The sequence below is a fragment of the Rhinoderma darwinii genome, chromosome 1 (assembly GCF_050947455.1).
Source record: "Rhinoderma darwinii isolate aRhiDar2 chromosome 1, aRhiDar2.hap1, whole genome shotgun sequence".
NCBI classification, from domain to species: Eukaryota; Metazoa; Chordata; class Amphibia; order Anura; family Rhinodermatidae; genus Rhinoderma; species Rhinoderma darwinii.
Window position 1 is genome coordinate 72,024,509 of NC_134687.1, and position 24,645 is coordinate 72,049,153.

At 47.1% G+C, this 24,645-nt stretch overlaps 1 protein-coding gene across 1 annotated transcript in view; it reads right to left on the bottom strand.

Moving 5' to 3' along the window:
- TEC (tec protein tyrosine kinase) overlaps nucleotides 1-19,591 on the bottom strand; it is a 129,539-nt gene extending 109,948 nt beyond the window's left edge. The window contains exon 1 of the mRNA XM_075859594.1: nucleotides 19,339-19,591. The gene's annotated coding sequence lies outside the window, so the exon portion shown is untranslated. The remainder of the gene's footprint in view (nucleotides 1-19,338) is intronic.
- Nucleotides 19,592-24,645: the final 5,054 nt, after the last annotated feature.

The following is a 24,645-nucleotide window of genomic DNA, read 5'->3' on the forward strand; positions in this document are numbered from 1 at the left end:
GCTGATTGAAATTCTCATTCATTGCCATTTGCCAAGCCAGTGTCCGTGTGTGAATACGCTTTTAGAAGGGGCTCATCCCCATTGCATCCAACTTGCAATACAGGCAGCCTTTGTAGTAGTGGTAGTAGTACTACAAGGCCCAGCATTCCCTGAGTGCACTGCAGCGAGGCTGATTGAAATTCTCATTCATTGCCATTTGCCAAGCCAGTGTCCGTGTGTGAATACGCTTTTAAAAGGGGCTCATCCCTGGAATAACAATCCAACTTGCCATACAGGCAGCCTAGTAGTACTACAAGGCCCAGCATTCCCTGAGTGCACTGCAGCGAGGCTGATTGAAATTCTCATTCATTGCCATTTGCCAAGCCAGTGTCCGTGTGTGAATACGCTTTTAAAAGGGGCTCTGAAATGTCTGGGAAAAAAAAGGTTGTGAAAGGACGGGGTAGAGGAAGAAACACCCATGCCGTCTCCTCTTCCAGTCCAAATGTTGGATCTGTTGGTGCCAGACCCAGTAGCAGCATTTGTGGCACAAGACATGTGCCCAGTTCCACTAGTAGCAGCTGCCATGTGCCTGCTAGTAGTAGTATCAGCAAGCCAGACTTGTCCATCTCCTCCGGTGGGCGGGTTACTTTAGACAATACGGCCATTGTGGACTGGTTGGCTGGCTCGCGGTCATCTCAGCAGGAAGACTCTGACGATCTGGCTTCAAGCCAGGTTTCGTTGGATTCCAGATCCTCTACAGTTCCTTGGCACGGTGACAGTAGTAATATAGGTATTTCTAGCGTTTCCATTCCATCATCTATGTCTTCGCTCCCCCTTCCTAGCGGGAAGCCATCTTTCCTGAGAGTCCTAAGAGACATCTCCTCGGGTGCGAAGGAAGATACTGAACAACATAGTGATGATGATGATTTGTTTTCCGCGAGTCAGCCAACGGAGTGTGTTGCGGCGGTGGTGGAGGTGGAAGCGGTGACCGAGACGCATAGCTGCGGTAGTGGGGGTGTTGGTGGTGGTAGCCGTGGTGGCAGACGCAGTAATGAGGGGGGGCATGGAGCCCGCCATGATGTCACATCACATTCACAACACAGTGACAGAAGTGGCGGGGATGATGAGGAAGGCTATGATGATGATGTTGTTTTAGACAGGACGTGGGAACCAGGTGACGAGGTGATGACGGCGTCAGAGGAGGAGGGTAGTAGTGGCGGCACTGGATGTGATAAACAGCCAAGCCGAGGTAGGGGCAGAAGTCAATCTGCAAAACGTTGCAGCGGTAGGGTCAGCTCAGGAGCCGGTGACGGCGACACAGATGCTGGTGTAGGTTCCCGAAAAAAGCCTGCCAGACAAGGGGCAAGCTCGGGTGGTTGTGGTGGTGGTGGTGGTGGTGGACGTGGTACTACCTCTTTACGGTACTCTGCCGTGTGGCAATTTTTCTGTACCTTCCCAGAGGAGGAAAACATGGCACAGTGCCGTATCTGCAAGCAGAAAGTAAGGCGTGGGCAGGGCAGCAATGTAGGAACTACTGCTCTACGTAAACACATGGAACGGCATCACAAGGCCATGTGGGACAATCAACATGCCCCACCATCATGTACATCTAATGAAGACCCCTCTTCCGCTGCTGCTGCTGCTCCGAGTCCCTGTCATCTAAGTAGTAGCCAGGCCTTATCCACCATGTCGTTGTCATCATCATCATCACTGTCATCTAGTGCTCCTCCTATGTCCCGTCAGTTATCCATTACGGAATCGTTGTCCAATAAGCAACAATATATACCCAGTCATCCACTTGTCGTGCGGCTTAATTCACACCTGGCAAAGTTGTTGGTGGTGCAGTCGCTGCCATACCACCTGGTCGACTCCGCCGGCTTCAAGCAATTGATGGCGTGCGCTCAGCCTAGGTGGCGAATACCTAGCCGACATTACTTCTCCAAAACAGCTGTCCCTGCCTTGCACAAGCATGTGGAGGAAAAGGTGTCCAAGTCCTTGCAATTATCCGTGTGCAGCAGGGTACATGCCACCGTCGACACGTGGAGCAGCAACTATGGGCAGGGACAGTACATGTCTTTCACGGCCCACTGGGTCAATATTTTGCAGTCCGATGCACCACCGCAGCAATGCCAGGCATTACCACCTCCACGCTTGTATGTTTCTAGTTCAACTCCGGACACCAGGCGCCTACCATCCTTCTCCTCCTACTCCTCCTCCTCCTCCTTGCCTTCCTCCTTGGAGGTCTTCCCGTCCCCGACAGGACACAGCGTATCTTCCACTCCTCCTCCCTCCTCTTTTCATAGGTGCAAGGTGAAGCGCCACAACGCTGTCTTACACCTGCTGAGCCTGGGCGAGAAAAGCCACACAGGGCAGGAGCTGCTGCTGTGCATCAAGGAGGAAATCGCACGCTGGCTGTCTCCTCTGAAACTCACACTGGGCAATGTTGTCTCTGATAACGGCAAGAACGTTGTGGCTGCACTGCGTCTAGGTCACCTGACACACGCTCCTTGCATGGCACATGTGATCAATCTGGTCATAACACGCTTCTTAAAGTCATATGTTGGTTTGAAGGGTGTGCTGGCCATGTCCAGGAGGGTTTGCGTTCGCTTTAGACGTTCGTATGCATTTAAGCACGCCCTCCTGGACTTGCAGCGTCAAAACAATCTCCCAGAACACAGCCTGATTTGCGACGTTCCAACACGATGGAATTCCACCCTGCACATGTTGGACCGTCTGTACGAACAGCGGAAAGCCGTGAATGATTTCCTGATGCAGCAGACGGGCAGCGTTTGGAGCCAGTGTAATTTCGAGCTCAGGCACTGGCAGCTGGTTAGAGACGCATGTCGCGTTTTGAGGCCCTTTGAAGAGGCCACACGATTTGTGAGCCGTGACGCTAGCGGAATGAACGATGTTATGCCGCTGATATTCATTATGGAGCAAACGCTCACAGCGATGATTCAGCAAAGGATGGAGGAAGGATCACATCTGGCTATGGATGTTGAGGAGGAGGAGGAGGATGAGGAAACAGGACCTGAAGAGGAGCTGGATTTGGAGATGGAATCACAGGAAGGGATAGGGGACGAGGCAGCCGCACAACATGACAGTGATGGTGGTGATGACGAGTCTGACGACGACCTTGATGATGGACAACCATGGCAGTATGGGGCGGAGATGGAACCAACCGGGCCCTCTGAAACGCTGGCCAGGATGGCGAGCTGTATGCTTCGTTACTTGCGCGCTGACTGTCGTATTGTTAGCATGAAGCAAAGAGATGACTACTGGATAGCCACACTTTTAGACCCTCGGTATAAAGCCAGAATGGGGGAGTTTTTTGCGCCTTCCGAGAGGGAGGCAAAATTGGCTTATTATAGAGAGAAGCTATGCAGCCAGCTTGTCATGGCTTTCAAACGGCAGACACCCGCTGCAAGCATGTCTGACCGGGGGGCCACTCTCCGCTCCCCACTGTCTCATCGTTCCACCGCCTCTGGCAGAGCTACCTCTGCAATAGGCGGCAGCCGTGGCAGCAGCGGCAGCAGCAGCAGCAGCAGCAGCCAATTCAGTTTGGAAAATATGATGACAACATTTTTACATCCAATACCCCGACCTGACACACATCGTAGCACTAGTCACCAAAGGGATGTTCACCATCTCCAGGTGCAGCACCTAAACAACCAGGTTCACTCGTACTTGGACTGTGCCCTTTCTCCGTCAGAAATGCTGATCCCAGACCCCATGGACTTCTGGGTCAGCAGATTGGATCATTGGCAAGAACTGGCCCAGTTTGCCATGGGTGTACTGTCTTGTCCACCCTCCAGTGTAGCGTCAGAGAGGGTATTCAGCGCAGCAGGGGGCTTCGTCACCCCTAAGCGAACAAGATTGTCCGCCAACAGCTTGGAAAATCTCACGTTTCTGAAAATGAATCAAGCGTGGATCGGTGAGGATTTTAAAACCCCTGTGCCTGATGCCACTGATTAGATCTTACATTGCTGCTGCTGCTGCCGCCTGCTACTGCCGCCTGCTACTATGGGATTCTGTCCTGTCCACTCTTTTTTTAATGTGCCGCTGTTGGTGCTGCAGCTGCTACTACTTCTACCACCAATCCACCCCAGTGCCGTCTGCTACAAGCAGGCCTGCCCCACCAGAGGGCTTTGTCCTGTGACTCTCCAGTCTCTTTTTTTAATGTGCTGCTACTACTGCTACTACTGCTTGCACCCTTGCTGTCTGTGTTGGCTAGTACCTCTACTACCACCAATACACCTACACTGCCATCTGCTACAAGCAGGCCTGAGGCCTGCCCCACTACAGGGCTTTGTCCTCCTGTGACTGTCCAGTCTCTTTTTTTAATGTGCTGCTACTACTGCTACTACTGCTTGCACCCTTGCTGTCTGTGTTGGCTACCTCGACTACTACCACCAATACACCTCCACTGCCGCCCGTCTGCTACAAGCAGGCCTGAGGCCTGCCCCACCACAGGGCTTTGCCCTCCTCTGACTGTCCAGTCTCTTTTTTTAATGTGCTGCTACTACTGCTACTACTGCTTGCACCCTTGCTGTCTGTGTTGGCTACCTCGACTACTACCACCAATACACCTCCACTGCCGCCCGTCTGCTACAAGCAGGCCTGAGGCCTGCCCCACCACAGGGCTTTGTCCTCCTCTGACTGTCCAGTCTCTTTTTTTAATGTGCTGCTACTACTGCTACTACTGCTTGCACCCTTGCTGTCTGTGTTGGCTACCTCGACTACTACCACCAATACACCTCCACTGCCGCCCGTCTGCTACAAGCAGGCCTGAGGCCTGCCCCACCACAGGGCTTTGCCCTCCTCTGACTGTCCAGTCTCTTTTTTTAATGTGCTGCTACTACTGCTACTACTGCTTGCACCCTTGCTGTCTGTGTTGGCTACCTCGACTACTACCACCAATACACCTCCACTGCCGCCCGTCTGCTACAAGCAGGCCTGAGGCCTGCCCCACCACAGGGCTTTGCCCTCCTCTGACTGTCCAGTCTCTTTTTTTAATGTGCTGCTACTACTGCTACTACTGCTTGCACCCTTGCTGTCTGTGTTGGCTACCTCGACTACTACCACCAATACACCTCCACTGCCGCCCGTCTGCTACAAGCAGGCCTGAGGCCTGCCCCACCACAGGGCTTTGCCCTCCTCTGACTGTCCAGTCTCTTTTTTTAATGTGCTGCTACTACTGCTACTACTGCTTGCACCCTTGCTGTCTGTGTTGGCTACCTCGGCTACTACCAGTCTACCACCAATACACCTCCACTGCCGCCCGTCTGCTACAAGCAGGCCTGAGGCCTGCCCCACCACAGGGCTTTGTCCTCCTGTGACTGTCCAGTCTCTCTTTTTTTTAATGTGCTGCTACTACTGCTACTACTGCTTGCACCCTTGCTGTCTGTGTTGGCTACCTCTAATACCACCAATACACCTACACTGCCGCCCGTCTGCTACAAGCAGGCCTACCCCACCACAGGGCTATGTCCTGTGACTGTCGTCCAGTCTCTTTTTTTAATGTGCTGCTGCTACTACCAGTCCTACCACCCTTGCTGTCTGTGTTGGCTAGTCTACCTCTACTACCACCAATACACCTCCACTGCCGTCTGCTACAAGCAGGCCTGAGGCCTGCCCCACCACAGGGCTTTGCCCTCCTCTGACTGTCCAGTCTCTTTTTTTAATGTGCTGCTACTACTGCTACTACTGCTTGCACCCTTGCTGTCTGTGTTGGCTACCTCGACTACTACCACCAATACACCTCCACTGCCGCCCGTCTGCTACAAGCAGGCCTGAGGCCTGCCCCACCACAGGGCTTTGTCCTCCTCTGACTGTCCAGTCTCTTTTTTTAATGTGCTGCTACTACTGCTACTACTGCTTGCACCCTTGCTGTCTGTGTTGGCTACCTCGACTACTACCACCAATAAACCTCCACTGCCGCCCGTCTGCTACAAGCAGGCCTGCCCCACCACAGGGCTTTGTCCTGTGACTGTCGTCCAGTGTCTTTTAATGTGCTGCTACTACTCACCCTTGCCAATAAAAAGGGTCAATTTTTGGAGGGCTTGTGAAAAGCCATTGCTTGTTGCTTTTACATCCATGTATGGAAGAACCCCGGCAGGCATCTGCCAATAAAAAGGGTCAATTTTTGGAGGGCTTGTGAAAAGCCATTGCTTGTTGCTTTAATGCTTTTACATCCATGTATGGAAGAACCCCGGCAGGCATCTGCCAATAAAAAGGGTCAATTTTTGGAGGGCTTGTGAAAAGCCATTGCTTGTTGCTTTAATGCTTTTACATCAATGTATGGAAGAACCCCGGCAGGCATCTGCCAATAAAAAGGGTCAATTTTTGGAGGGCTTGTGAAAAGCCATTGCTTGTTGCTTTAATGCTTTTACATCCATGTATGGAAGAACCCCGGCAGGCATCTGCCAATAAAAAGGGTCAATTTTTGGAGGGCTTGTGAAAAGCCATTGCTTGTTGCTTTAATGCTTTTACATCCATGTATGGAAGAACCCCGGCAGGCATCTGCCAATAAAAAGGGTCAATTTTTGGAGGGCTTGTGAAAAGCCATTGCTTGTTGCTTTAATGCTATTACATCCATGTATGGAAGAACCCCGGCAGGCATCTGCCAATAAAAAGGGTCAATTTTTGGAGGGCTTGTGAAAAGCCATTGCTTGTTGCTTTAATGCTTTTACATCCATGTATGGAAGAACCCCGGCAGGCATCTGCCAATAAAAAGGGTCAATTTTTGGAGGGCTTGTCAAAAGCCATTGCTTGTTGCTTTTACATCAATGTATGGAAGAACCCCGGCAGGCATCTGCCAATAAAAAGGGTCAATTTTTGGAGGGCTTGTGAAAAGCCATTGCTTGTTGCTTTTACATCCATGTATGGAAGAACCTCGGCAGGCATCTGCCAATAAAAAGGGTCAATTTTTGGAGGGCTTGTGAAAAGCCATTGCTTGTTGCTTTTACATCCATGTATGGATGAACCCCGGCAGGCATCTGCCAATAAAAAGGGTCAATTTTTGGAGGGCTTGTCAAAAGCCATTGCTTCTTCTTTTACCACCTTATATGTATGAACCCTGGCAGGCATCAGCCGCCTAAAATGGTAAATTTTTGTACCTTTTTTAACAATGCATTAAGCATACAACATGCACAAGTGCAGTGGTTTCTGTTAGTTATCTCCGTGTCCCATCCGTTTTCCTAGAGCCATACATGTTGGCGTAACTTTGACACCAACTTTGCATTAAAGACAGCTCAAAAGTACTTGGATACACTCATGGGTGACCTAAGAGTGTTATACAGGGCTTCTAGGGCTTTAAAACAGTGTTATACACGATTTTTAGGGGCTTTCTTGTATTACAGGTTCGGTCAGAACTAGTTCGGTCCGAATCGAACTTTTGCACGAAATTCGGCGAACTTGCCGAACCGAACTTTTCATAAGTTCGCTCATCTCTAATTTTGCATATACAATGCTTCACTTATTTTGCACTAGCTCACAGTAAGGATATGTTCACGCGGCTAACAAAATACTGCTGAAAATACGGAGCTGTTTTCAAGGGAAAACAGTTCCTGATTTTCAGCCGTTTTTTAATCAAACTAGCGTTTTTCGCAGCGTTTTTTACGGCCGTTTTAGGAGCTGGTTTTCTATTGAGTCAATGAAAAACGGCTCCAAAACTGCTCAGGAAGTGACATGCACTTCTTTTTACGGAGCATCTTTTTACGCGCCGTGTTTCGAAAATGAGGTGTAAAAACCGCCCCGTCGGAACAGAACGGCATATTTCCCAATGAAATCAATGGGCAGATGTTTGTAGGCATTTTGCTTCCTATTTTTCAGCTGTTTTTCGGTACGTTTACGGCCAGAAAAACGGCTGAAATTAGCCCGTGTGAACATACCCTGAGGGTAGGAACACACACAGCAGATACACTATGAATTTTCCGCAACGGATTTCATTGCGTAAAATCCGCAGTGTAGTACAGTAGCAGCAGTGTGGATGAGATTTGAACAAATCTCATTCACACACAGCAGAAAAAATCTGCAGAGAAATGTTCATATATTGACATGCTGTGGAATCGCTGCTCTTCTGTTGCAGCTTTTCCCCATTTAATTCAAACAAAGAGCCATGTGTTGTGACTTTTGCAGGAAAAAGCTGCGATTCCACCGCAAAAATGTTTTTATTTCAAATTATTAAAAATGCTTATATATACCCCCGGCCATAGTCCTCTATTCTAAGCGCAGCTCGGCCTACTGGGATGATATTTCATCCCATGTGACTGCCGCAGTCAATAAAAGGTCGCAGCGGTCACATGACCTACAGCGTCATCCCAGGAGGCCGGGCTGCGCTCAGAACAGAGTCGGGGTAAGGCCTTATTCACACTGACGTGTCATCTTTGCGCGCACAAAAAACGCTGCGTTTTGCGCGCGCAAAAGGTCCGTGTGTCATCAGCATATGGTGCGCGGCTGCGTGATTTTCGTGCAGCCGGCATCATGATGACACTCTGGTTTTTTGTTTACAAACAGAAAAGTGAAGTGCTTCCGTGTGCCGAGCGCGATTTGCACGCACCCATTGACTTCAATGGGTGCGTGCTGCGTGAAACACGGCCAAATATAGGACATGTCATGAGTTTCACGCAGCACACATACGCTGCGTGAAATTCAGTGACAGTCTGAACAGCCCCATTCATTAACATAGGTCCGTGCGACGCGCGTGATTTCCACGTTCACGTTCGTGTGAATAAGGCCTAAGTATAAACTTTTTTTTCCTATTCCTGCAGGATTTCCGCAAAGGACATGCCGCCCAAAAAAGTTCACCACAATTTGGTTTTTCAGGCGGAATTCCCTGCGGTTTTCAGGACGGATATACTGTGTACTTTTACGCAGCGTATCCGCCCTGTGTGTTCCTACCCCAAGGCCGGATTAACACGAGCGTGTGCGTTTTGCACGTGAAAAACACGCAGCGTTTTGCTCGCGCAAAAGGCACTTGACAGCTCTGTGTGACAGCCCCGTATGATGCGCGGCTGCGTGCTTTTCGCGCAGCCGCCATCATTATGACACTCCGTTTGGATGTTTGTAAACAGAAAAGCAGGTCGTGCTTTTCTGTTTTCATTCATCCTTTTCACAGCTGTTGCGCGAATCACGCGCGTCACACGGAAGTGCTTCCGTGCGACATGCGTGGTTTTCAGCTAAGAGCTTATTCAGACGAACGTTATATACGTCCGTGCAACGCGCGTGATTTTCACGCGCGTCGCACGGACCTATATTAGTCTATGGGGCCGTGCAGACATGTGCGTGATTTTTACTCAGCGTGAGTCCGCTGAAAAAAAGTCACGACATATCCGATCTTTGGGCGTTTTTTGCGCATCACGCACCCATTGAAGTCAATGGGTGCGTGAAAACCACACATGCCACACGGAAGCACTTCTGTGAGACCAGCATGATTCGCGCAACAGCTGCAACATGTGCTTTTCTGTTTACAAATATCCAAACGGAGTGTCATAATGATGGCGGCTGCGCGAAAAGCATGCAGTCGCGCATCATACGGGGCTGTCACACGGAGCTGTCAAGTGCCTTTTGCGCGCGCAAAACGTCGCGTGTTTTGCGCCTGCAAAACGCACACTCTCGTGTGAATCCGGCCCGTTCACACGTGTTGAATTTGATACGGATTTCGATGACAATCTGCATCCAATGCATATGAGGTTTCCGCAACCCAGTTAACATGCTACGAAAAATTTTCCACGTAAGAAATCCAGCACAGCAATAAGTACCATGCTACTTACTTTGCACGGAAAGGCCGAGGATGTCCCTCTGAATGACAAGGGGACTAATTCTCGTGCGGATCTGCTACACGCTTGTGGCACATCTGCGGCAGAGATCCAAGGGTAAGGGGGGATTCACACGAGCGTGATTTTCGTGCGTACAGGCCGCGTATTTTTCGTGCGCCATGCACAGCCCTATAGAAGTCAATAGGGCAGTTCAAACAGTGCGTTATTTGTGCGCAGCGTTTGTTCGCTGCGTACAAAACGCGACAGGTTCAATATCTCCGCGTATTTCGCGCATCACGCACCCATTGAAGTCAATGGGTGCGTGAAAAGCACGCAGGTCGCATGGAAGCACTTCCGTGCGAACCGACTGAAACAGCGCACCAGCTGTCAAAAGGATGAATGTAAACAGAAAAGCACCACGTGCTTTTCTGTTTCCAAACATCCAAATGGAGTGTCTTTGAGATGAGCGAACCCGGACAATCGAACCGAACTTCACCGGGTTCGGCCGAACTCGTTTTGGCCGAACCCGGCAAAAAAATTTCCGGTACGCGACGTCAGGAGATAGTCACTGTCCAGGGTGCTGAAAGAGTTAAACTGTTTCAGCACCCTGGACAGTGACTTCCGATCCCAATAACCATGAACCTGTAAAAAAAAACGAAGTTCTGACTTACCGATAACTCCCGGCTTCTTCCTCCAGTCTGACCTCCCGGGATGACAATTCAGTCCAAGTGACAGCTCCAGCCAATCACAGGCCAAGCACAGGCTGCAGCGGTCACATGGACTGACGCGTCATCCAGGGAGGTGGGGCCCGATGTCAAGAGAGGCGCGTCACCAAGGCAACGGCCGGGAGGGAAGTTCTCGGTAAGTACGAACTTTTTCTTTTTTTTAACAGGTTTCTCGATATTGTGTTTGGCATTCACTGTCGAGGGTGCTGAAAGAGTTACTGCCGATCAGTTAGGGTATGTGCACACACACTAATTACGTCCGTAATTTACGGACGTATTTCGGCCGCAAGTACCGGACCGAACACAGTGCAGGGAGCCGGGCTCCTAGCATCATAGTTATATACGATGCTAGGAGTCCCTGCCTCGCTGCAGGACAACTGTCCCGTACTGTAATCATGTTTTCAGTACGGGACAGTAGTGCCACGGAGAGGCAGGGACTCCTAGCATCGTACATCGTACATCGGACTTGCGGCCGAAATACGTCCGTCAATTACGGACGTAATTAGTGTGTGTGCACATACCCTCAGCTCTTTCAGCACCTTGGACAGTGACGGGTGTCGACTAGCCTCATCTCTATGATGGCGGCTGCGCGAAAATCACGCAGCCGCGCATCATACACGGATGACACACGGAGCTGTCAAATGGTTTTTGCGCGCGCAAAACGCAGCGTTGTTTGCGCGCGCAAAAACGCAACGTTCGTCTGAATCTGCCCTAAGCCTGAGATTCTTAATGTGTAAAAACTTTAATGGCAATGTAAGAAAGTTAGTGCTCCTTACATCCTTGCAAGCGCTTCCCCCTCTCTTAAAGCTCTCTTTACATTGTCTTCTTGCCCTACGTTTATCATAGAGAAAATCTCCTAGCATACACTATAAACAACGTAAACCATAATTCATAGGTCTCCATTATGTCCTTTTAGCCTACGTCGGGCTGGTAGACGTCGGTATACCTTATTTTTGAAGGATGGAATAGCGTAGTAGACTTTGCTATTCCATCCAGTGGGGCATTATACTGGGTGGAGCAGCTGCAGGGCATTATATTGCGTGGGAGCAGCTATAAAGGCATTATACTGTGGGGGGCACTATAGGGCTTTATACTGTGTGGGGCTGCTATGGGGGCATTACGCTGTGTGGAGGCAGCTATGGTGGCATTACACTGTATGGTGGCAGCTATGGGGGCATTGTTCTGTGTGGGGAGCACTGACGGAGCAGAACAACGGAACGCAGATGTGAACAGAGCCTAACATCAATAGCTAGTTATCCTCTAAATATATATTAAATTCAGGTTAGGGGAGAGTTTCTCAACTTCCATGCTCTGAAATGCTGGGGTTCCTTGGAACCTGGTTGGGGTTTTCCCAGAACGCAGCAGCATTTCATCTTGCTCAAAGATTCTTGGCAAAGCAGTCAGCAACCCTGGCCAAAATATAGAGCTGGGCAAGAATTATAGACTGCTTTACCTCCCCACACCAAGTAGAGTGACTGTGGATGACATTTTCAGGGAATTTTTATTTTTTACTTTTTTATTGTGGCCGTTTGTAAAGTACACCCGCTAAAAGGTAGGGCAGGCCATCCTCGTACTGGGCACTTTGTTGCCAAAATATCCCGGCATTATCCCTATGCTTTCCTATGAGGCCCACATTGAAACTAACATACATGTAATTACAACTGGTACAAGCGGTATTGCTTTCATATCATAAGGGTATGTGCACACACACTAATTACGTCCGTAATTGACGGACGTATTTCGGCCGCAAGTACCGGACCGAACCCAGTGCAGGGAGCCGGGCTCCTAGCATCATACTTATGTACGATGCTAGGAGTCCCTGCCTCTCTGCAGGACAACTGTCCCGTACTGTAATCGTGTTTTCAGTAAGGGACAGTAGTTCCACGGAGAGGCAGGGACTCCTAGCATCGTACATAACTATGATGCTAGGAGCCCGGCTCCCTGCACTGTGTTCGGTCCGGGACTTGCGGCCGAATTACGTCCGTCAATTACGGACGTAATTAGTGTGTGTGCACATACCCTAATACAAGAGAATCACTTGAAAACCTTCTGAAAATTACTACAGTCAAGCAAATCGCTAGGTATTTATTTGATAATTGCTATTTAATTGGATAACTGAGAGATTATAGTCGTTGCCTTTTATCTTGAGGGTGCCCGTACACGTTGCGGCGATAATCGCAACGCAGCAAAACCACACAAGGTATTAGCACGATTTGTAGCAGTTTTTTGTTGTGCGACTTGTAAAGATAAAGCACGTGATTTCAATGTGCTTCACCTGTGCAAGCTACACAACCGAAAACCACATTACAAAACCGTATAAAATTGTAGTAAAACCATGTGCCGTTTGTTTTGCCATGCATCTCTTGGTTGCGTGGCAATTACCATGGCTCAGCCGCATCATGTACGGCCACCTTTTTAGGGTATGTTCACACGGAGTGCTTTCAGCCATTTTTCGGGCCGTAAACGTCTCGAAAAACGGCCGTAAAATCGGAAGCAGAACGCCTCCAAAAATCTGTCCTTTGATATCAATGGGAAAATGGCGTTCTGTTCCAACGGGGCGTTTTTTATGCGGCCGTTTTTCAAAACGGCCGCGTAAAAAAAAAGGCCGCGAAAAAGAAGTGCATGTCACTTCTTCAGCCGTTTTTGGAGCCGTTTTTCATAGACTCTATAGAAAAACTGCTCCAAAAACGGCCGTAAAAAACGCAGCGAAAAACACGAGTATGATTAAAAAACGGCTGAAAATCAGGAGTTGTTTTCCCTTGAAAACAGCTCCGTATTTTCAGACGTTTTTTTATTTTGTGTGTGCACAGACCCCAAGATATATTCATACGTAACGGTCATTTCCATTTTTCAGTTGAGGAAAAATGCCTAGAAATGGTACAGAAAGAAAGTCCAGCATTCCTATTCTGATCAACAAAGAGTGTAGCATAAGGACGTAGGAGAATTTGGGTCAGGTTCTACATATTCGTGTGGACCTGTCAAAAGTTATACATTGAAGTATAGGACATAGAGCATTGCAATAATAAAAAAATAACAAAATAAAGAGAAGCATCAAATAAATATCACATCAAGTATAAAAGCACACTATGTGTCACAGCTGTATTTGCACAATTTTCACAAAATGTTGCAAAAGAGTTTTGCTACAATTTTGCAAAGAACCCCCCCCCCCCAAAAAAAAAACAAAAAAAAAAACCCCAGAACAAAAAAAGACACTATGGCCCTGTTCACACAGTTTTTTGTAGGAGGAAAATTCGGCCTCAAAACTCCATTTGGGATTTTGAGGCAGATTTTGAACTGCCTGCACGCCGTTTGCCGCGATTTTCGCTGCCTTTTTCGCTCGAGCCCATTGAGTGCTACGGGCAAAAAACGCTGCGAAATACGCTTTCTCTGCCTCCCATTGAGGTCAATGGGAGGTCAGAGACGTAAACGCCCAAAGATAGGGCATGACGCTTATTTTTACCGCGAGACGGTTTTTCCGCACGCGGTAAAAAAAACGCCTCCGCCTCCCATTGAAATCAATGGGAGGCATTTTCGGCTGTTTTTTGTTGCGGTTTGTTGCGATTTCGGCGTCAAAAAACGCCGTGTGAACTGGGCTTAAAGTGTGAATGTGAACCAGAGGTTTGATGTATAGTAAGTGAAATGTTGTACAATGCTGATGTGTGCCATCTCTGCCATGTTGTTACCTAGCCAACAGTAAACTGGCGAAGAAAGGTTCCATTTGTGTTATAAATGAAGCACAGGTCTGCGCCATATGTGTCCATAGACTGAAAACGAAAGAAAGGAATAAAATGACATACCGTAAATCTGTACTTGCTCTTTTTTGCACCACTTCTACTTCCTTTGTATTGAACCGCCACAGAAACTAGCGGTAAAAAAAAAGCCTATTCTTACCCGTAGTCATGACGACACATCCCCCTGACGTCCTGCAGCCCGGCCTCCCGGGATGACTTTTCATGGGACCACTGCAGCCTGTGATTGGCTGAAGAAGTCACGTGGAATGAAACGTCATCCCTGGAGGCCAGGCTGGATGCAGAAGCATAGAGCTCTGGGTAAGCATAATCTTTTTTCTTATGAGTTGCGTTCTTTGCGTCGGAATTGCAGCTTTTCCGCAGAAAAAAATCGCAACATTTGCTATTTGTTGCGGGTTTTACCTCCCATTGAATTCAATGGGAAAAACCCACAACCAAAAACCAGCGATTCCGCAACATAAATGAACATGCTCCGTATTAAAAACCGCACCTCAGGTCAATTTATGACGAGTTTTTCGGCGGATTTCTTGCGCACTCTGCTGCTATGGTATCATGCTACGGATTTCCCGCAATTAAATACTTGTGTTGTTTTTTGTAGCATTCTTTTTTCTTTTATTTTGCTTATTTTGAGATACTGATGTTTTTTTGAAATCCCAGCAAGGGGTTGATTTTTATCCTATAGACCTCCATAGGGTTTTTTTGCCTTATAAAATGCACACATAACATTAAAAAAAAAAGTTGACGTTTTACACGTTTATTAAAAAAATAAAATAAATGCTGCTAAATAACGGTGTGTCATTGCTAGGACCCATTTCTTCCAGAAACGGCGCCACTCTTCTCAATAGGCTGCGTCAGATATTGCAGCTCAACCCCATTCACACAGCCCATGGGCAAGAATAGAGCTGTTTTTGGGGAAAAAAGACACCCTATTTTTCTAATATTAGGACCCTATATAGGAACGACGGGATACCAGTGGCATCCGACGGACCCCAGTGACTTACAATGGGGTCTGTCGAGTTCCTCCGAGGTGCCTCTGTCAATTTGACAGGAAATATTTTGCTGTACGCAGCACTATTTTTTTGTCAAATTTGATAAGACTCTGGAACTGAAGCTCCAACGTAGATGTGAACAGAGCCCAACACAGTTAGGAATTTTGCAATAATTGCAACGTGTCATGTGTTACATTTTTCCCCATAGAAGTAACATTGTGATTGCGATTTTTTTTACTTGAATCCTGTGTGGTGATTCATTGCTGATACAAGAGAAAAAAAACAAAAACAGGAAAACCCCTTTAAAGGTACAGTCACACATGGCGTACTTGCTTTGTATTTCTGCAGCGTAAGCAAATGATGCAGAAAACTTTACAATGTAAGCCTAGGGGGAAAATATTTTGGCAACCCAAGACCTCGAGAAATCTGTCTGCAGTGCGGAATATTTTTCCCACAGGCATAGATTGTAGTTTTCCGGAGCATATTCTTACGCTGCTAAAATACAAGGCAAGTACGGCACGTGTGACTGCGCCCGTAGATTTCCTTCACACGCACTTTTTTCAGTGGCATTCTCTTTTTTTTGCTTGTAAAAAAACGCCATAAATTTCATGTCATTTTTACAAGGTTTTTTTGTAGTCAAACCCATCCCTTGATGCGATTTTAAAAAAAAAGTTTTATAATTCCCTATTGCCTTCCAGCTAAAAATAATGCGCGTGAAAGTAACGTTTTTCCTATAAGGGCTGATTCAGACAACTGTGGCGTTTTTGCGCACGCAAAACACGCGGCATTTTGCCTGCGCAAAAGCCACTTACCTGCTCCGTGAGGCAGCAGCATATGATGCGCGGCTGCGTGCTTTTCGCGCAGCCGCCATCATTATGACACGCCATTTGGATGTTTGTAAACAGAAAAGCACGTGGTGCTTTTCTGGTTACATTCATCCTTTTGACAGCAGTTGCGCAAAACAGGCAGTTCGCACGGAAGTGCTTCCGTGCGACCTGCGTGGTTTTCACGCACCCATTGACTTCAATGGGTGCGTGATGCGCGAAATACGCCGAGATATTGAACGTGTCGCGCTTTTTACGCAGCGGACAAACGCTGCGCAAAAAGCACGGACTGTCTGTACTGCCCCATAGACTTCTATTGGTCCATGCGTGCCGCGTGAAAACCACGCGGCCTGCACGGACGCAATTCACGTTCGTGTGAATCCGCCCGAACACATACAAATAGCCAGTAGTTTGAAACATTTCTTTATATGCCATTTTGTACAGGTGTTTTTTCTGTAATTTTTGAAGTTCTATTGAGGAACCTCTGGAGCTGGACGCCATACCAAGCGCATTTTAATAAAAATACCACTGACCCCAAAAACACCTCAAACCAAAAAGCTATGTTTGTAAACATTTTCATATTTCACTATAGCCTCAACGCTGCAGAACACCATGTGAATCCGGCCTTAGCATTTTGACGCATTTTCAGTGGCGCTTTTCACTTTTTTGGATCTTTTTTGGGGATCAAAAATGCTGTGGTCAGATGTTAGTTTAAAGTCTATAGCAAATATGAGGACGCCCATATACATAGCGTTTGGGTTTTGGATTTTAGGGTCAGTGGCGGTTTTATAAAAAAGCAGCATACTCTAGATATGGTGATTTTTCCGGTGTTTTCTCTATATGCTTCTCAATAGGACTTCAAAAAAGCCAGAACGAAAACGAGAGCTTGTACAAAATAACTCGAAATAAAAAACGTCACGAAACCACTAAAAAGGATTTAAAAGTGGCACAAAAAAATGTATGAATAGGGACCTTGAAGAGGCTCCGTCACCAGTTTTAGGCACTTTGATGCTGATAACTCCTATGTTTTTAAAAAGAAAACAAAAAAAAAAACGCTTATTATTTCCAAAGTTATGTTCTTTTTTTATAGTTATGCTAATTTTTTCTTTTGTGGCCAACTGGGCGGTTATTTTCTTTTTACCATGTGGGCGATGTATAGAAAACTGTATGACGCTGATCAATCATCGTTATACACTTCTCTTCAGTCCAGCCCAGCGTGATCCACAGCCCAGCGTGTTGTCAGCTAGAATCGCGAGATCACGCTGTGATGTCACTTCCTGCTGCAGGTCCTTCACCAGAGCGTCTCTAGGGGGTTTTCTATACTTACCTGCACGCTGTGGTGCTGCTGCTGAGGAGGACAATCATCCTGGCATGGCTGGAGGCGATGTATGGTCCGTCTTCCATCACTCTGGTGAAGGACCTGCAGCAGGAAGTGACATCACAGCGTGATCTCGCGATTCTAGCTGACAACACGCTGGGCTGGACTGAACAGAAGTGTATATGACGCTGATTGATCAGCGTCATACAGTTTTCTATACATCGCCCACATGGTAAAAAGAAAATAACCGCCCAGTTAGCCATTAAGAAAAAATTAGCATGAGTCTAAAAAAAAGAACATAATTTCGGAAATAATAAAAGTTTTTTTAAAATTAAAAAAAACACAGGCGTTATCAGCATCAAAGCGCCTATTAGATTAGGGAGGAGATAGGGAAGTGATAAAATGGTGACAGATCCTCTTCCAGCAGACGGCATGTATGAATTATGGATTTCTTCATCTGATAAAGTGTCTCAGCTGCGCAACCTATGAGGGTTTGTGCACACGACTTATATTCAGCCGTTTTTTGGGCTGTAAACACCCCGAAAAATGGCTAAAAATAGAGGCTGAACACCTCCCAACATCTACCTATAGATTTCAATGAGAAAAACGGCGTTCCATCCCCATGTGGCGTTTTTTACGCCGCCGTTTTTAAAACGGCACGTAAAAAAACGCCTTGTAAAAGCAGGGCATGTCACTTCTTGAGCCGTTTTTCATTGGGGCAATAGCAAAACAGCTCCAAATACGAACGTAAAAAACACATAAAAAAAACGCTTGATGCATAAAAAACGGCTGAAAATCAGAGGCTGTTTTCCCTTGATAACCGCTCCGTATTTTACAGCCGTTTTTTGTTTAGCGTAACACCATTTTTCCCATTGAAATCAATGGGCAGATGTTTGGAGGCATTCAGCCTCCGTATTTTCAGCAGTTTTTCGGGTCGTTTACGGCCCGAAAAACGGCTGAAAATAAGCAGTGTGAACATTCCCTCACGGATTTACAGCCACAGATGCCCCATAAGTGTTCAGTTGCATATACCCCATAACAGTGCGCCAGCTTCAGGTGCCCCTATTACAGTATGCCAGTGACAGATGCCCCATAAATGTTCAGTTAGGTACCCCATAACAGTGTGCCAGCTAAATGTCGCTATAAAGTTAGACAAGTGACAGATGCTACAATAACACTGTGCAAGATACAGATGCCCATATTACAGTGTCGTCTCCGTATGAATGGCACGCCACAGATGTCCCATAACAATATACCAGCACCAGATGTGCCCAGAAGTGCCAGCCACAAATGACAATGTTTACCTGATTTGAAAAACAATTGCAAAATGCGGTATCTTGCATAACCGTCAACGTTTCAGAACAGAAGTTTGCAAAGTTTCACCTCATGAGGCACATTTTTCTCTCTACTTGGAGGTTACTGTTTGCCAGCTTCAGATGTACTTATGCAATCTACCCCGAGTGTCAGCCACAGGCCCAGCATAGTGCCAGATTGCCCCAGAATATTTGCCACAAATGCCCAACAAAGTGACAGCCTTAGAAGCCCCCAGCATGCCTGCCACAGATGCCACCGAATACTCTACCTACCACAGATGCCCAATAAAGTGCCTTTTGCGATGCCTCCAGAGTTCCTGCTACAAAAATGCCTCCATGCAGTGACACAGATGCCCCTCAGAGCTCAGAGGGGCATCTAACTACAACTGTGCACCAGAGTACAAATACGCTGCGGTAACGCAACCAACGATAGCTCCAGCATCAGTTACATAAAGAGTCACGGAAGCAGCTGTAAGAAATTGGTCGCTGCTGCTTGACTCGATTTCTACAATTCAGTACAGAAAAGGCCGAGCACCTCTGGAAATTACCAGTTCAACTGGGAGGACTACTGGTCACTGTACTGCAAAACGTCGCACATAATATGCACACAGTCATATGTGCAGCCAAAGCTGCAGTCCCCACACAACACGCTGTTCACACCAGTGCTGGAGATGTCACTGTACCTTGCCCTGGGCTCCTGGGGTGCCGGGTATGCAGGGGCAACTAGTGCTGCCACCCACACCTCTCCACTGCTATTTCAGGGAGGCAGCTGCGGAAGTGTGAGCTTGCAGGCTCCTCATGACGAAACGCTGTGGTTCCGCCTTATTAGGCAAATTGTATATTTAAGGTGCGATTTTTTTTTTTCTCCCTCCAGCTGGAGAGGTCGCAAGTGTCCTGGTAACAGGTTGTGCACAGCGGACATGGCTCCGTGTACAGTGTGTGGTATATGTGAGGGATGTTTTGTGCTAAAAGTGTCAGGATGGGGGGGACTTCTAAACATCACAGGGACAGGTGCACATGGTGAGACAACGAAACCGCTGTACTGGGAAGAATTGAAATGCCACAGCGCCATCTATCGGTTGTACAAGTCGGAAGAATTAGGGTATGTGCACACGGTATTATTTTAAACCGAAAAGAAAAATCTCGACATAATAATATTATATCAAAATATATTTATTTGTACTTTATTACACATCAATAAATACAGGACATACAAAAATAACCCCCCTCCCAAGTATATACTATAGACATATAAAATCTAATTAAAATATACCAGGTTCACATAGTACAATATCAAAAATTATATATAGAGAAATAATTCCTCCCAAAAGGGGATCACATCCCAGGTAAAGTGATAGCTATACCATATGTATGAGTAATCAAACTGACAGGTCCCTCAAATCAATAGAATATAGCAACCATGCTTATGATAAAGGAGACCTAATCAGAAAAAAGCTATAAAAAGTTAGAAGTAGAACACAATACCTGTGAAGGACATGATACTGGGAGGATAGGACACCTGGACACCAAGCACCTCGACGCGCGTTTCGCAACCTTCGTCAGGAGGTGTAATTACTACTCTGAAGACTCAAGTTTAAATACGGTGTAAGAGGAAAGCCAAGGACCAATAATGTGCAGCAAGCCGCTCACACCCCCTGACGTTCAATCATCAAAGACATGGCACGCATCGCCGCTGCGTGTCAAACACATTAGCGATGCGCGTCAAGCTAATCAGGGAAGCAACAAATCATCTAGACCTATATTATGTGCACACGGTAGCAGGCATTTACATCTGAAAAGACAGACTGTTTTCAGGAGAAAACAGCTGCCTCGTTTCAGCCGTAATTTCTCCTCCTCGCATTTACAGCCGTAAATTTTGAGCTGTGCTTCATTGAGATCAATGAAGAACGGCTCAAATTACGTCTGAAAGAAGTGTCCTGCACTTCTTTTGACGAGGCTGTATTTTTACGCGTCGTCGTTTGACAGCTGTCAAACGACGACGCGTAAATGACAGGTCGTCTGCACAATACGTCGGCAAACCCATTCAAATGAATGGGCAGATGATTGCCGACGTATTGTAGCCCTATTTTCAGACGTAAAATAAAGGTATGTGCACACACACTAATTACGTCCGTAATGGACGGACGTATTTCGGCCGCAAGTACCGGACCGAACACAGTGCAGGGAGCCGGGCTCCTAGCATCATAGTTATGTACGATGCTAGGAGTCCCTGCCTCTCTGCAGGACAACGGTCCCGTACTGTAATCATGTTTTCAGTACGGGACAGAAGTTCCACGCAGAGGCAGGGACTCCTAGCGTCGTACATAACTATGATGCTAGGAGCCCGGCTCCCTGCACTGTGTTCGGTCCGGTACTTGCGGCCGAAATACGTCCGTCACTTACGGACGTAATTAGTGTGTGTGCACATACCCTTAGGCATAATACGCCTCGTTTACGTCTGAAAATAGGTCGTGTGAACCCAGCCTAACTGTATCGCGACAGGCCACAGACTGGAGTTACACTGTATACACAGTAGTTGTGTGTTCATGACTGCTAGAGCTTCATTTATGATCATGCAACATTAGGAAAGCACAGCAAAAGTGTTCTTTTTTGATGTCACACATATTTTTTTATGTCGTGACCTACCTAAATTTGACCTCTCTGTCGCTTTTCCAAAGTATCTGTAATTTTGAACTAATGGACTGTGGACCGGTCTGCTGGAGGTTCCGGTCTGCTGGAGGTTCCGGTCTGCTGGAGGTTCCGGTCTGCTGGAGGTTACAGCGTTTTTCACAGCGATTTTTTTTCTTGCACTTTTGTATTTGGGCTAAAACACTAAATAACACCAGATGTTCGTTTAGTTTTTGGGGTTAGTGGTGTTTTTATCAAAATGCCGCATGCTCTAGGTATGGAGTTTTTTTCCGCCGATTTACTCCAACATCAAAAACGGATTAAAAAAAATCCACAAATGAAAAAATCTAAATTCATGTTAAAGACGACACACAGGGTTTTGTTTCAGCATTTCAGAACTCATCTAAAAAACGCCAGGAGTTTGAAGCATTTTCTATGTCATTTTCTTACATGCGTTTTTTGTAGTGTTTTTTTGTTTTTTTTGTACGATTGTAGTTCCTGGTATTTTTTAAGTTCTATTCAGAAGCCTATGGAGAAAAACGCCAGGGAAAATGCAGCCTTTTTTTTTAAGCTTAAAGAGGTTGTCTGAGCACGGCCAACTAATGACCTATCCAAAGGAGTGAATTAGTATATGATTGGTGGGGGTCCCAGAGGAGTGAATTAGTATATGATTGGTGGGGTCCCAGAGGAGTGAATTAGTATATGATTGGTGGGGGTCCCAGAGGAGTGAATTAGTATATGATTGGCGGGGTCCCAGAGGAGTGAATTAGTATATGATTGGTGGGGTCCCAGAGGAGTGAATTAGTATATGATTGGTGGGGTCCCAGAGGAGTGAATTCGTATATGATTGGTGGGGCTCCCAGAGGAGTGAATTAGTATATGATTGGTGGGGGTCCCAGAGGAGTGAATTAGTATATGATTGGTGGGGTCCCAGAGGAGTGAATTAGTATATGATTGGTGGGGGTCCCAGAGGAGTGATTTAGTATATGATTGGCGGGGTCCCAGAGGAGTGAATTAGTATATGATTGGTGGGGGTCCCAGAGGAGTGAATTAGTATATGATTGGCGGGGTCCCAGAGGAGTGAATTAGTATATGATTGGTGGGGTCCCAGAGGAGTGAATTCGTATATGATTGGTGGGGGTCCCAGAGGAGTGAATTTGTATATGATTGGTGGGGGTCCCAGAGGAGTGAATTAGTATATGATTGGTGGGGTCCCAGAGGAGTGAATTAGTATATGATCGGTGGGGGTCCCAGAGGAGTGAATTAGTATATGATCGGTGGGGTCCGTCACCCGGACCCCGCACCAATCAGCCGCTCCACCTGCCTCTGGGCACCGGATGTTATGCGGTGCATACAGAGTTTGGACCTGGAAGCAGATGGCTCCATACGCTGCATAGTGGCCGTGCTGCAGAACTGCAGCTCTGCTCCTATTCCCGTGAATAGTACTGCAGCTCGGTTGCTATACTGTGACTGGAACCATCTGCTTTTGGCATGGACATCCAGCTGATCGGTGCAGAGTACGAGCATCGGACCCCCAACGAACATATACTGATAATCTATTCTATAGATAGGTCATCAGTTGGACAACCCCTTTAAACACTGTGCTAAGATTTGTTTGGAGTTTAATATAATATCATAATATGAAATTGTCTGTCTGCATAAACAGCATTTTGGTTTGTAGCATTAGGCTTCGTTCACATCTGCGTCGGGGCTCCGTTCATGGGTTTCAGTTGGACCTTTCTGTCAGGGGAACCTAGGAACGGAATCCAAACGAAAACCATAGGCTTCCGTTTGCATCACCATTGATTTCAATTGTGACGGATCTGGTGCAAATTGTTTCCGTTTGTCACCGTTGTGCTAGGGTTCCGTTGTTTTGACGGAATCAATACCATAGCTATTCATTCCATCAAAACAACGGAACCCTTACACAACAGGGACAAATGGAAACCATTTGCACCGGATCCGTCACCATTGAAATCAATGGTGATGCAAACGGAAACCTATGGTTTCTGCTTGTTTCAGTCAGGGTTCCGTTCATGGGTTCCCATAACGGAAACGTCCGACAGAACCCATGAACGGAGTCCCAACGCAGATGTGAACGAAGCCTTAGCCCTCATGCACACGACCGTAGTGGCGTGCACAGCACGTGATTTACGGCTCGGACGGCCGCGGGGTGTCATCTGTGGGGCACCCGCAAATCACGGGCCATGCACATGGCCGTGTACATTCATTTCAATGAGCCTGGACCGCATATAGGACATTTCCTATCTTTTTGCGGTCCAGCATCCCGGCAATGCACGGACCGTGGAAACCACGGTCGTGTGCATGGGCCCATAGAAATGAATGGGACCGCAATTTACCCACAGATTTGCGGGTGAATTGCGGCCGCAAAAATAAGTTTGTGTGCATGAGGCCTTAGTGATGTATTTAGGATAAGTGGCATTTTATCAAAACACAGCATGCTGAATATATTTGAACTTTTTTTTTTTTTTTACATGATTCTCTATATAACTTCAAAAATGCATGTACAAAACGATACAATGTAAAAAAGCCTCTACAAATGCATGTAAAAACACCATGAAAAACCGCAGTCATTTTTTTACATTCTTTGTAAACCACGGCAAAAAAAAAACCCTGTGTGAAAGAGCCTAAGGCTACATGCACATGATGCGTATTTTGCTGCGGAAAATACGCACCAAAACCACAGCAATACGCAGGAAATACGCAGGTAAAAAACACACCAGATCAAGTGTTTTTCTATGCGTTTTTCAGTGCGGTTTTTATGTTTTGCGTAAATCGGTGCGTTTTCATGCTGCTAGTTTTGGTACGATTTTCCTCAGCACTAGGCAGATACAATTCGCAATCGGAAACGCAAGATAAATTGAGATGCTGCAGATTTTAAAATCCTCACCGCAGGTCAATTTCCGTGCAGAAAAATACTTCAGCGTCAGTGGCGTAGCTATAGGGGTCGCAGCGGTCGCAGTTGCGACCGGGCCACTAAACCTGGGGGGCCCCTGTTGCCATACAGCATGCTGATTAAATAAATTTTCTGTGGCGTGAAGCCGGCACTTCCTTGTTATGGTCACCTGGTACACTTAGTGTACCATGTGACCGTGACGTAATGTGAGGGGCGTTCCGCCAGCCTGGAAGAGCCGTTGCGGAGGACTCCAGGTGAGCTGCAGAGTCTGTAATGTATTGTGCTGTCTGTGATTGCGGTGGGGAGGGGGCCCCCGTTAAGTTACAGGCCCCCTCCACTCTCCACTGCACAATACAACACAATACATTACAAACTGTGGGTCGCGTCCCCCTGGGGGGTCATGTGAAGACCTCCAGGGGGTAGCGAGTCACTCACCGAGGTCCCA